Raw genomic sequence first — 9,814 nt, forward strand, 5'->3', positions numbered from 1 at the left:
AAAAAAAAAAAAAAAAAAAAAAAAAAAAAATCAAAGTTTCCTTTTAGCAACAGGGTGATACATAAAAGGGGAAAACTATAGCCCAGAGCACAAAGCCTAAAATGACCACAGAGGAGTTCCTTTCTTATGCTAAGCACAGGCTCTAACTTCACCAGACTCACCTGTCTTCCCCTAACACTGCCATACTTCAGGTCTCCATCTTAGTAAAAGATATGGATATTGTTGTTGCTCCAAAAAGTTTATTTAGAAACTATGCATATAAGGCCAAGAAATTATTTTTCTCTTCTCGTAATTCTATGCAACAAGTGCCTTCATTTGTTCTTTTGGGTCCTTTCAAGTAGATAGTTTTACATCAGCTCCAACTTCCCATTATTCATTCAATCTTTCCTTCAATGAACATTTGTCGCTAAGTTCTAGGTATGTCCTTGGTCCAGAAGTTTTAAGGTGATTGAGATACTATTATGGAACTTCAGGGCTTTATGTTTTTAAATTCAGGACAAACATGTAACAAATCAGGACAGTAATTTATACAATAAAATGTTATAAGAAATATAAAAATATAATTAAATGATAGACATAGGTATTGAATACCATGGGACACAAAGGTAAGAAGGTCAATAACACTAGGGTGAAGGCAGAAGATGGTTTCGAAATGTTAGAAGGAAGCCAGAATCTGTGAGCAGTCTTTCACTTCACAGAACTCTTTTGGATGGCTGTGAATGTTACATTTTAGTCATCTCCAACTTAGAAAAAATTGTCTGAACACTTTAAATACTGATTACTTTACATACTGATTACTGAAGAAGACAGTATATTCAACTCAGTACTCTAGGTGCAAATGTTGGCCAATTCACACTACCTCCCTTAGCACACTCTAAATAGCCAAGATTCTTAAATGACTGGGCTATCAAGTTGTTCCTGTTTTTCCATAAATATTACAAAACATAAAACACAGTGGCTATTTTGAAAAAGAAATAATAAAAAATGTGCTCATTTGGTACAGCTAGGAAGATATGTATACTCTGAGCTACATAATTATCTTCCACGTAAAGAGAAATTCCAACCTTATGAGAGAGCCTGGAAAACAGAAAAATGTTCTTTTCTATTCTTTTTATTATATAAAAAACTCCACAAAAGCCCTTATAACTTTGTTGAAAATGTCTCCTAAAAACGTATCTTTGAACACCTATAGCACTTTTGTCACACTGGAAAAAAGCATAAATTCACTTCCTCCACCCTGTGGGTTGTGAAAGTAGAAGCAGAAATTACTTTGTGGCCCACCACCATGAAGAGAAAATGGTTCTTCTCGTATAGTCAAATGCAGGCCTTACTCATTCCAACACTCTCTCCCCACCAGTTTAAGTATAGCTCAGAGACTTGTGCTAGGTGGAGTTGTTGCTAAATGAGATGCACTGTTATCCACAGAGAGCTTGTGGGACACCCAAGTAGGCCACCAGGGTGTTGGGGAGAACCAGAAAAACAAAGGTATAGGGACTCTCCTCCCACTCCACTCTCCAATTGCTGGGTTATCAAACCAGGGCCCTGAACAGGCTAGTGGCTGAAGGATTTGGGGTTTAGATGAGAGAAGAACAGGAGGGTGGGAAGAAACATTATAGAAAACTGATACTATCAAACACCCAAAGCAAGTTCAAGGCATTTCAACATGTCTTCTGTTAAAAACAAAAAACAAAAAAACTGTTTTGCTTTCCATGAAAAATATTTGAAACAAAATCTAGGAATTTCTCACAGTGCACACAGGAAAACGAGTGTTTGCACTTTGGAACCAGCTGAATGATAGACGATCAATGTGGAATATTGTTTCCGTGAACATGAATATAGGATATGCCTAGACACTTAGGAAATCTTTGCAGTCATATACTTCTTTGAAAAAGCTGCACACACACAGCAAGCTGTCCTGCCTATTCAAGGGGAGTTCTCAGCAGCTCAACCCAAAAACTGAGAAGGAGGTATCAAGGGGCAGGTCAAACTTTTTCCCAATTTGTAAGCCTGGCATATGCCCTCACTGCTCAGAAAAATCACTTTGGTTTAACAAACATGTGTAGTTATAGAATTTCCCTTGAAGGAGTTCCTTGAATATTCCAGTTGTTGTTGAGTTAGAGCCCCGTGCTTAGGTACATGGTGGCTGCATCCTCTTGTGGCCACCACTCTCTCTCTCCCTCAGCATCCCTGAGAGAGATGAGGTTGCCCATGTCAAACACACACCTAGAGGAACTCTCAGTTTTTGCATGGGAGTCGATGGGAAGGGCACCGATGGGAAGTTAAAAAGTGCAGAGAGGATGTTTCTGAAACTTTCTAATGGACTAATGGGCTAAAATCGCCTTCATTCATTGTCAAGCCTCTCTCTAAAGTATGAGCGAGCACAGGCAGCTTGCCAGAGGTTTAAGATAATCAAGACACCATTTGTGGGAACAAGAAGTTATGAAAACAGTTTCGGCTTTTAACTTTATAGTCTGATTCCTCTGATTCTTAAGTTAAGGGTCATTCTACGTTTTTTTAAATTCCTTTTGTGCTTCTCTGCCCAACCACTTTTCACCCATTCAACTTCCTGTTCCTCTCTTGCATCCAGTTCTTTGTATGACTTGGCACCTGATACCTTTACATGTCCGGAATACTTTCTGAGCAAATATTTTATTGAACTTCCTAAAAATACACAGGTAGAATAAAAATATGGCCATGAAAATAAAGGCAGTGGAGTGCTTATGTTTACTAGAAAATGTCCACAAATATGCTGATATAGGATTCTCTAATTCTGTCACAAAGAATTCTGTGATTCTTTCCAGTGTTAAAAATGCCATTAAACAAGACATACACTCATGGCAATTTCCACTTGACTTTCTGAACACCAATTTCCATAGTAATATATTTTTGAAGTTCAGAACAGTCTGTTCTGCCATAGTGTGATGGTTATGCTCCTCAAATATTCCCTGTTATCAAAAAACATCACATGATGGAAGGATTTGCTCCAATGGGAAACACATGAAGCTAAAGAGATAAAGCTAATTTTTCTAGCAGTAATGTAAATATGTGCTTGGGCACATACTTTTTTGAAAAGAAAAGAAAAGAAAAAACCCTGTAGGTGCTTAGATGTAAAAACTAAACCCAGTATTTGAGTACATCTAACTTTTCCTATTAGTACTGATACTATTATTAACCCAACATCTTTAAACTTTTTATTATCATTATCAGTTTTGTCATTCATCAGTGGGTGGGATAAGCCAAACAAAAAGCCACTAATGAAAATATCTGTGTCAAACTAGGTGCTGTGGTCTGAATGTTTGTGCCCTTTACGATTCATATGTTGAAAACTAACCCCTAAGGCCATGGTAGTAAGAGATTGGAGTCTTTGTGAGGTGTTTAGGTCATGAAGGCAGAACCCTCATGAATGGGATTTTTATCCTTATAAAAGAAACTTGAGGGAGGCCTTTTGTCCTTCTGCCATATGAGGACACAAGTAGTGGGCATCAACACTGAAGCAGAGAGAGCCCTCACTAGACACCATATCTGCTGGCACCTTGATCTTGAACCTCCCCATCTCCAGACCTGTAAGCAACACATTTCTGTTGTGTCTGTATGACCCAGTCTATGGCATTTTGTTCTAGCAGCCCAGACGGACTAAGACTTCAGGGTAGTAGTTTCCTTCTTATCCAAATGCTAATTCCTATTCACAGTTAGGCTACTACTTAAAGCAGTCTGGTAAAAGCAAATCATGCTTCTTCTTCAATCAGTTTCACTACATCAAATTGGCTTTATGGAAAGTTGTACTGCATTTGTAGATGCAAAATGAAAGGTACGAGTGAAAATTGAATATAAGTTGATTTTAGATCAAAACAAGCAGTGTTTTTTGGGGTTGAAATACCATCTAACTGTTGACATTCACTGAACATCTTCTATTTCTTTGCATGCTATAAACTACTGAGACAGGAGTCAAAAATGGTATTTTCTAAGGAATGTTCCATCTTCCTCCTGGGACATTTATTTTTGTTTTATTTTTGTCTAATCTTTTCAATGGATTGAAACACTAACTTTGTAATAGACTATTTGTGATTGTTTGTAACTACACATTAAAAAATAATGGGATTTAATGACTATTTCTCAAATTATGACGATTAGAATATAACTTTTAAGTATATTTTCAAGCAACCATTCAGTACTGTGGAGAAGCTGCAGACACTTAATGAGGGTGAACCAGGTATTACAAAATAGCTTTTCCAAAGAAGGGAACTCTGAGTTAAGGGAAAGCAAGCAAAATTCCTTTTTTTCTCTCCTAACTAAAGAGACCAGTTAACTTGCCAAGTGAAAACTCTAAGTCCCAAGAAATACTCTAAACACAGAAAAATAAGCACATCGATGAATGCCTCCCCTTTTCCTTGTTGGTCTGAAGCCGACTGACAGCACCAGGTGGCAGCCCTCGGGAACTGCCTGTTGCAGATGCCCTACCTGACAGCCAAAAGCTGGCAGGAATTAAGCAGAAACATGTGCTTCCTGTGGAGGGCAACGGTCAGCAGGTGGGATCAGCAGACTCTGTTACTGAGCCCATCCTCCTGTGTGGTCATCTGGACTGCCTTCCTCATGGGCACTGAGGGCCCGGAACAAGACATTTTCTCAGTGCTGTGCTGGAAGCTGTTCAAATACAATTATGCTGTATGTCGTTGCGGAATAGATGACTTAGAGGTTCCACACAAATTGAATTTTGAGGCCAGCCTGAAATTACATTAGATTTGGGGGCTTTGACAAAAGCCTGTCTGAATCCCCCTGAAGTCCCTTAGGGTCATCTTTCTTTAATCATTCACTAATGTTTTTCTGGTTAGGTCACTGATTAATGGATGACGTAAATCTCCACTCTCTGCCCACCCCCCAATTTTTTAGTACTGTATATAATGTTTTATTAATTTGTCCTTTTTGGCTGCTGCCAAGACAGCAAATATGAAACTGATTTTTGAACCTCAAGAAACTGACATTTCTAATTCTGCTTTGTATCATAAGCCTCAAATGCAAGAAGCTATGATTAGAATGTGATAATAGCTGAGATGCCATAATTCTTTGCTGTTGTCTGTAAGTACACTCTTCCAATCAGAGAAAGGTCACAGGAATTAAATATATTTGATTCATGAGAAAAATAAGAACTGACCTCTCAGGGGAGGAGGAACAAATGTCCATGCGCAGATCAACAGCATTCTGCATCTCAGATAATCACTTCATTTTTCTTGATATCCTATTAAAGCAATAAATGTGAATCTCAGAAAATTGTTTAAGGTATAACAAAGCCAGGAACCTTCATATGTTTTATAATTCAATCCTTACAACAAACTTACGAAACCAGTATTACAACTCATAGAGATACGGCGAATGAAGCCCAAAGCGTCGCGTAACTTTCTAAGGGACATGACTCTGAACTCTGATTTTGTTACTCTTCATTTTGTTCTCCCTTATCTCAAAGCATTTGGGGAAAGTCAAATTTAATTATCATGTACTTATACATATATACATATCTAATACAATCTTTTTTCCTTTTTGGTTTTTCTAATGTGATATTAAAATAGGGCACAAAATGATGTCACAAACCCAATGAAATACAGTAAGATGTGAAACCTCTAAAGAGATTGCATATTTTAAATTTTTTCTTTGCTTCAGGAACTATTTTATACAAGAGATATTGCTGATTTGTGAGCAGTAGGTTGGCTGATAGAGATATTGTTAAAATATAACAGCTGAGAAATACCAGCATTTGAAATTTACAGCTAAGCTTCATCACAATACTTTTGGATACAAAGACATTTTTCTTTCATATTCTTAAATATCAATAAGAAAAAGAGAAAACGCAATTCAGATTCATAGTCTGATGACATCTTCTCTGGCCCAAGGAAAAAAGGTACTAAGTTTACTGACATCAACAAACAGGTTCTGGGTATATACCACCAAGTGAACATGGCCTGCTCTTCCTAAACTTGGACCTGTTCCTTTGAATACCCGTGTTATTTTACACACGCATGTACATACACTCTCTCTCTCTTTTTTTTTTTTTTTTTGAGACAGAGTCTCACTCTGTGGCTCAGGCTGGAGTGCAGTGGCGTGATCTCGGCTCACTGCAAACTCTGCCTCCTGGGTTCACACCATTCTCCTGCCTCAGCCTCCTGAGTAGCTGGGACTACAGGCGCCCACCACCACCTCTGGCTAATTTTTTTGTATTTTTAGTAGGGACAGGGTTTCACCATGTGTTAGCCAGGATGGTCTCGATCTCCTGACCTCGTTATCTGCCCGCCTTGGTCTCCCAAAGTGCTGGGATTACAGGCATGAGCCACCGCGCCCGGCCTATACACACTGTCTTTACACATGCATGTATAAACACACACACATCAGAGTTATGGTATACTTCTCCTCCCCAACGTAAACAGATTATCTGTTTAATTGGATGGTTGGAAACTTTTCTGTTGACATTTTAAAAAATTTTTACCTCAGCCTCCCAAAATGCTGGGATTACAGGTGTGAACCACCGTGCCACATCTTCCAGGTTTTAAACATAAACGACTCTATTAACTCTGTGAGTCAAACCATCTATGTTGCTTTTAATTTGCATTTGCTATAGCATATTTTAATTGGGTTTCTCTCCAAATTTCTGGTCTACTTTTGGGGGGATGGTAGAGTTTGTGTTTGTAATAGTATTGATATCCAAATCTCTTCATAAAGATCAAATTCAGTATTTGAATTACTAATGAACATATATATACATATATATATGAAAGATTGACTTAATACTAGATAATAGCTAATAATAACCAAAAGGAAATAATGCAATCCTATTGGGGTTTTGGGCCATACAAATCTACTCTTTTAGATTAATTACCCCAGAAATAAAAGAAGAATCTGTTTTTAGTGACTTTTATGCCATCCGGTGGACGGCACTGTGATTTTCCTAACACCAACTAAAGAAAACAAACCTAATTTCCACGTGTCACCATGCTGATAAATGTTGACTCTAAAAAGGACATTAAGTATTTCAGTGCCACCCAGCATGTAAACATCTATGTCATATGTTACTTGCAAACTGACATCTGTAATGTTGATGAGGAAGGCAGGGTCAAAATTAAAATGTGATCTTGCTGACTTTACCACAATGATATTCTCTGTTTTCTTGTAAAGACTACTCTGAAATTAGAAAATCAAATCTTCTCATACTCTCCCTGCATTTTTCAAGTTGCTCAGACTTTTGTTTGAATTTGATGCACATCCTTCTTCATCTCAACCACATACACTTTGCTCTCATGGAGTCTCAGAATCTTTCACTTCTTTTTTAGATTTGAGACTCCTCTAAGGCATTAGTGGATTACGAAATCACGTAGGAGAGTGTAGCCAGCATTTTAATAACTAAAATGGCATAGAATAGAATAGAAAATCAGATATAGTGCATCCCATTGGTTCGTGAAGCTTGTTTCAGTTGGACATGCATGCAAAGCTGTGTGCCGAGTCCTGATGTGATCTACATTTTTTATTGCGGCTCTATCTGTGCCAGTTATCTCCCTATTGTCTCTCAACTCCAAATCCACACCTCTCTGCACTGCTCTGTGATGTTGGCATTGGGACCCTCCTTTGCCAGCTGGTTCTTTCTGCAAGTGGAGGAGAAGGTCAGGGAAAGAGAATAGGCTTCCTTTCTATGTTTCTGTTTCCCTCAGCATGTCTCCAGCAGCTGCACTGACTGCAGACTCCAGCTTCTTTCAACTCCTTTCAGCTTCTGTCAGACTTCTAGCAGCAGAGATACCAACAGAAGTCACATGCCACTCCCTCTTCAAAGCTACAAACATCAGCTCTTTGGAGCCCCTCCTTCTATCTACTGGTTACAGTAACCCACCTTCTACTTTCTGTCCCTCTCTCTCAAGGCATGGACTAATTCCTGCCGTTATCTCTAGATATTATTATAGTGTTCCCTTTCTGTTCTTTCAGCCTTTCCATACTCAAGTAACCAATTCCTCTGTTTGAAGACCTAATGTGATTTTTATTTTCTTGACTAAATCCTGACTGATATGTGGTCAAAAAAATTTTTTTAAGCCATTGCTTCTGGGCATCGACTCTTCAGTCTTATCTCACTCATATAATGTCCATCAGAGCAACTTGGACACACACTGATACCTCCCAGATCCCACCAATCATTGATGATAGAATGATGTTTGGCTCATTAGTATATTTCCACCCTAGTGGAAACAAAGGACATGAAAGGAAATGTGTACAACATAGTACGTTTAATTTTAGTGTTTAAGGCATTTCAGCATTTACCTTAGTATTATAGGCATGGGATAGAAGAGCAAAACTAGGAAGTGGCTAAATAGGAAGTAGAACCAGCTTTCCTGACCCTTAGATTATTCTTGCTGTAAGATGCACTGCTGTGTTGGAGAGTTTTGGTGTCTATAACTTTATACCTGCCATGCCACCTACACACACACACACACACACACACGCTAAGTGATGAGTCATTGACATTTACCCTGAGCAGTGGTTTATGTTTGCTTATAAAATGAAGGACACCAAGAGAGGTCTAACTTGGCCCACTTAGGAAGACAAATGGAGAGATCTAGGGACGAGGTTGCAAACTGGTAGTTCATGGGTTTCATCTGGCTGGCAAATACATTTTCCTTGACCATGTGGTATTTTTTTTTTTTTTTTTTTTTTTTTGAGGCAGAGTCTTGCTGTATCACCCAGGCTGGAGTGCAGTGGCACCATCTCTGCTCACTGCAAGCTCTGCCTCCCGGGTTCACGCCATTCTCCTGCCTCAGCCTCCCGAGTAGCTGGAACTACAGGCGCCCGCCACCACGCCCGGCTAATTTTTTGTATTTTAGTAGAGACGGGGTTTCACTGTGTTAGCCAAGATTGTCTCGATCTCCTGACCTCGTGATCCGCCCGTCTCGGCCTCCCAAAGTGCTGGGATTACAGGCGTGAGCCACCACGTCCGGCCGACCATGCGGTATTTTTCAAAGATGTTACAGATCCTATTTCCAGTGTCTCTTTGACAATCGGGAACCAGTGAATACAGGATCCTCATCCCTACAGGCACCAAGTGCTTTATGAGGCATTTATTGCCTGGTTTGCCATAGTCCCTGCTAGTCTTTGGTATCTGGAATTTCTGCTCTTTTCTTTATGCTGCCCACCTGGCTCCTGCAGGCATTTGCATTTTGACTCTTATCCTAGAGGAAGTGTCCTAGGGTGGTAGGGGCTGAAGCCATGTGGCTGTAGAAGAGATGGAGGAGATGGAAAAGAAAAGAAAAATAGATACGGACTGAGGGGCTGAGTGAGCTAGAAGGGATGAGACAGTTGCCAAGGGAGAGAGCGTTTTGGGAATGTGTGAAGGGTAAATGTGGATGTCTATAAAGCCATGCTATGTGATAGACCTCCATTCTCCATTTGTCCACAAGAATGCCAATAAAACTACCTTACTAGGGTGTGTGTGTGTGTGTGTGTGTGTGTGTGTGTGTTGCTTTCTTTTGTGAGGAGACCACCGGCAATGGGCTAACAATGACATAAAGACAGGTGGGACTAGAGGAGAAATAGCTTGGGAAAGCCCAGGCACAGGCCAGTACATGACATTCTCTGAGTAATTTTTTTTAAATAAAGTTTTTGAAGTTCCTGACTATAATTATGTAAACATTTGCTACAAAATATTCATTATGATTAATGATACCTATTAACATTAATCAAAACATACTGCAAAATAACATTTCTCCACTATTGCTTGATGAAGTCACGCTCTTCACTACCTCTCCCATGGTCTCAAACACTTTTCAGAACCTTTTACTACTTGGTCCCGAAC

This window comes from Rhinopithecus bieti, unplaced genomic scaffold (genome assembly GCF_001698545.2).
Source record: "Rhinopithecus bieti isolate Rb0 unplaced genomic scaffold, ASM169854v2 scaffold_62780, whole genome shotgun sequence".
Lineage (NCBI taxonomy): Eukaryota > Metazoa > Chordata > Mammalia > Primates > Cercopithecidae > Rhinopithecus > Rhinopithecus bieti.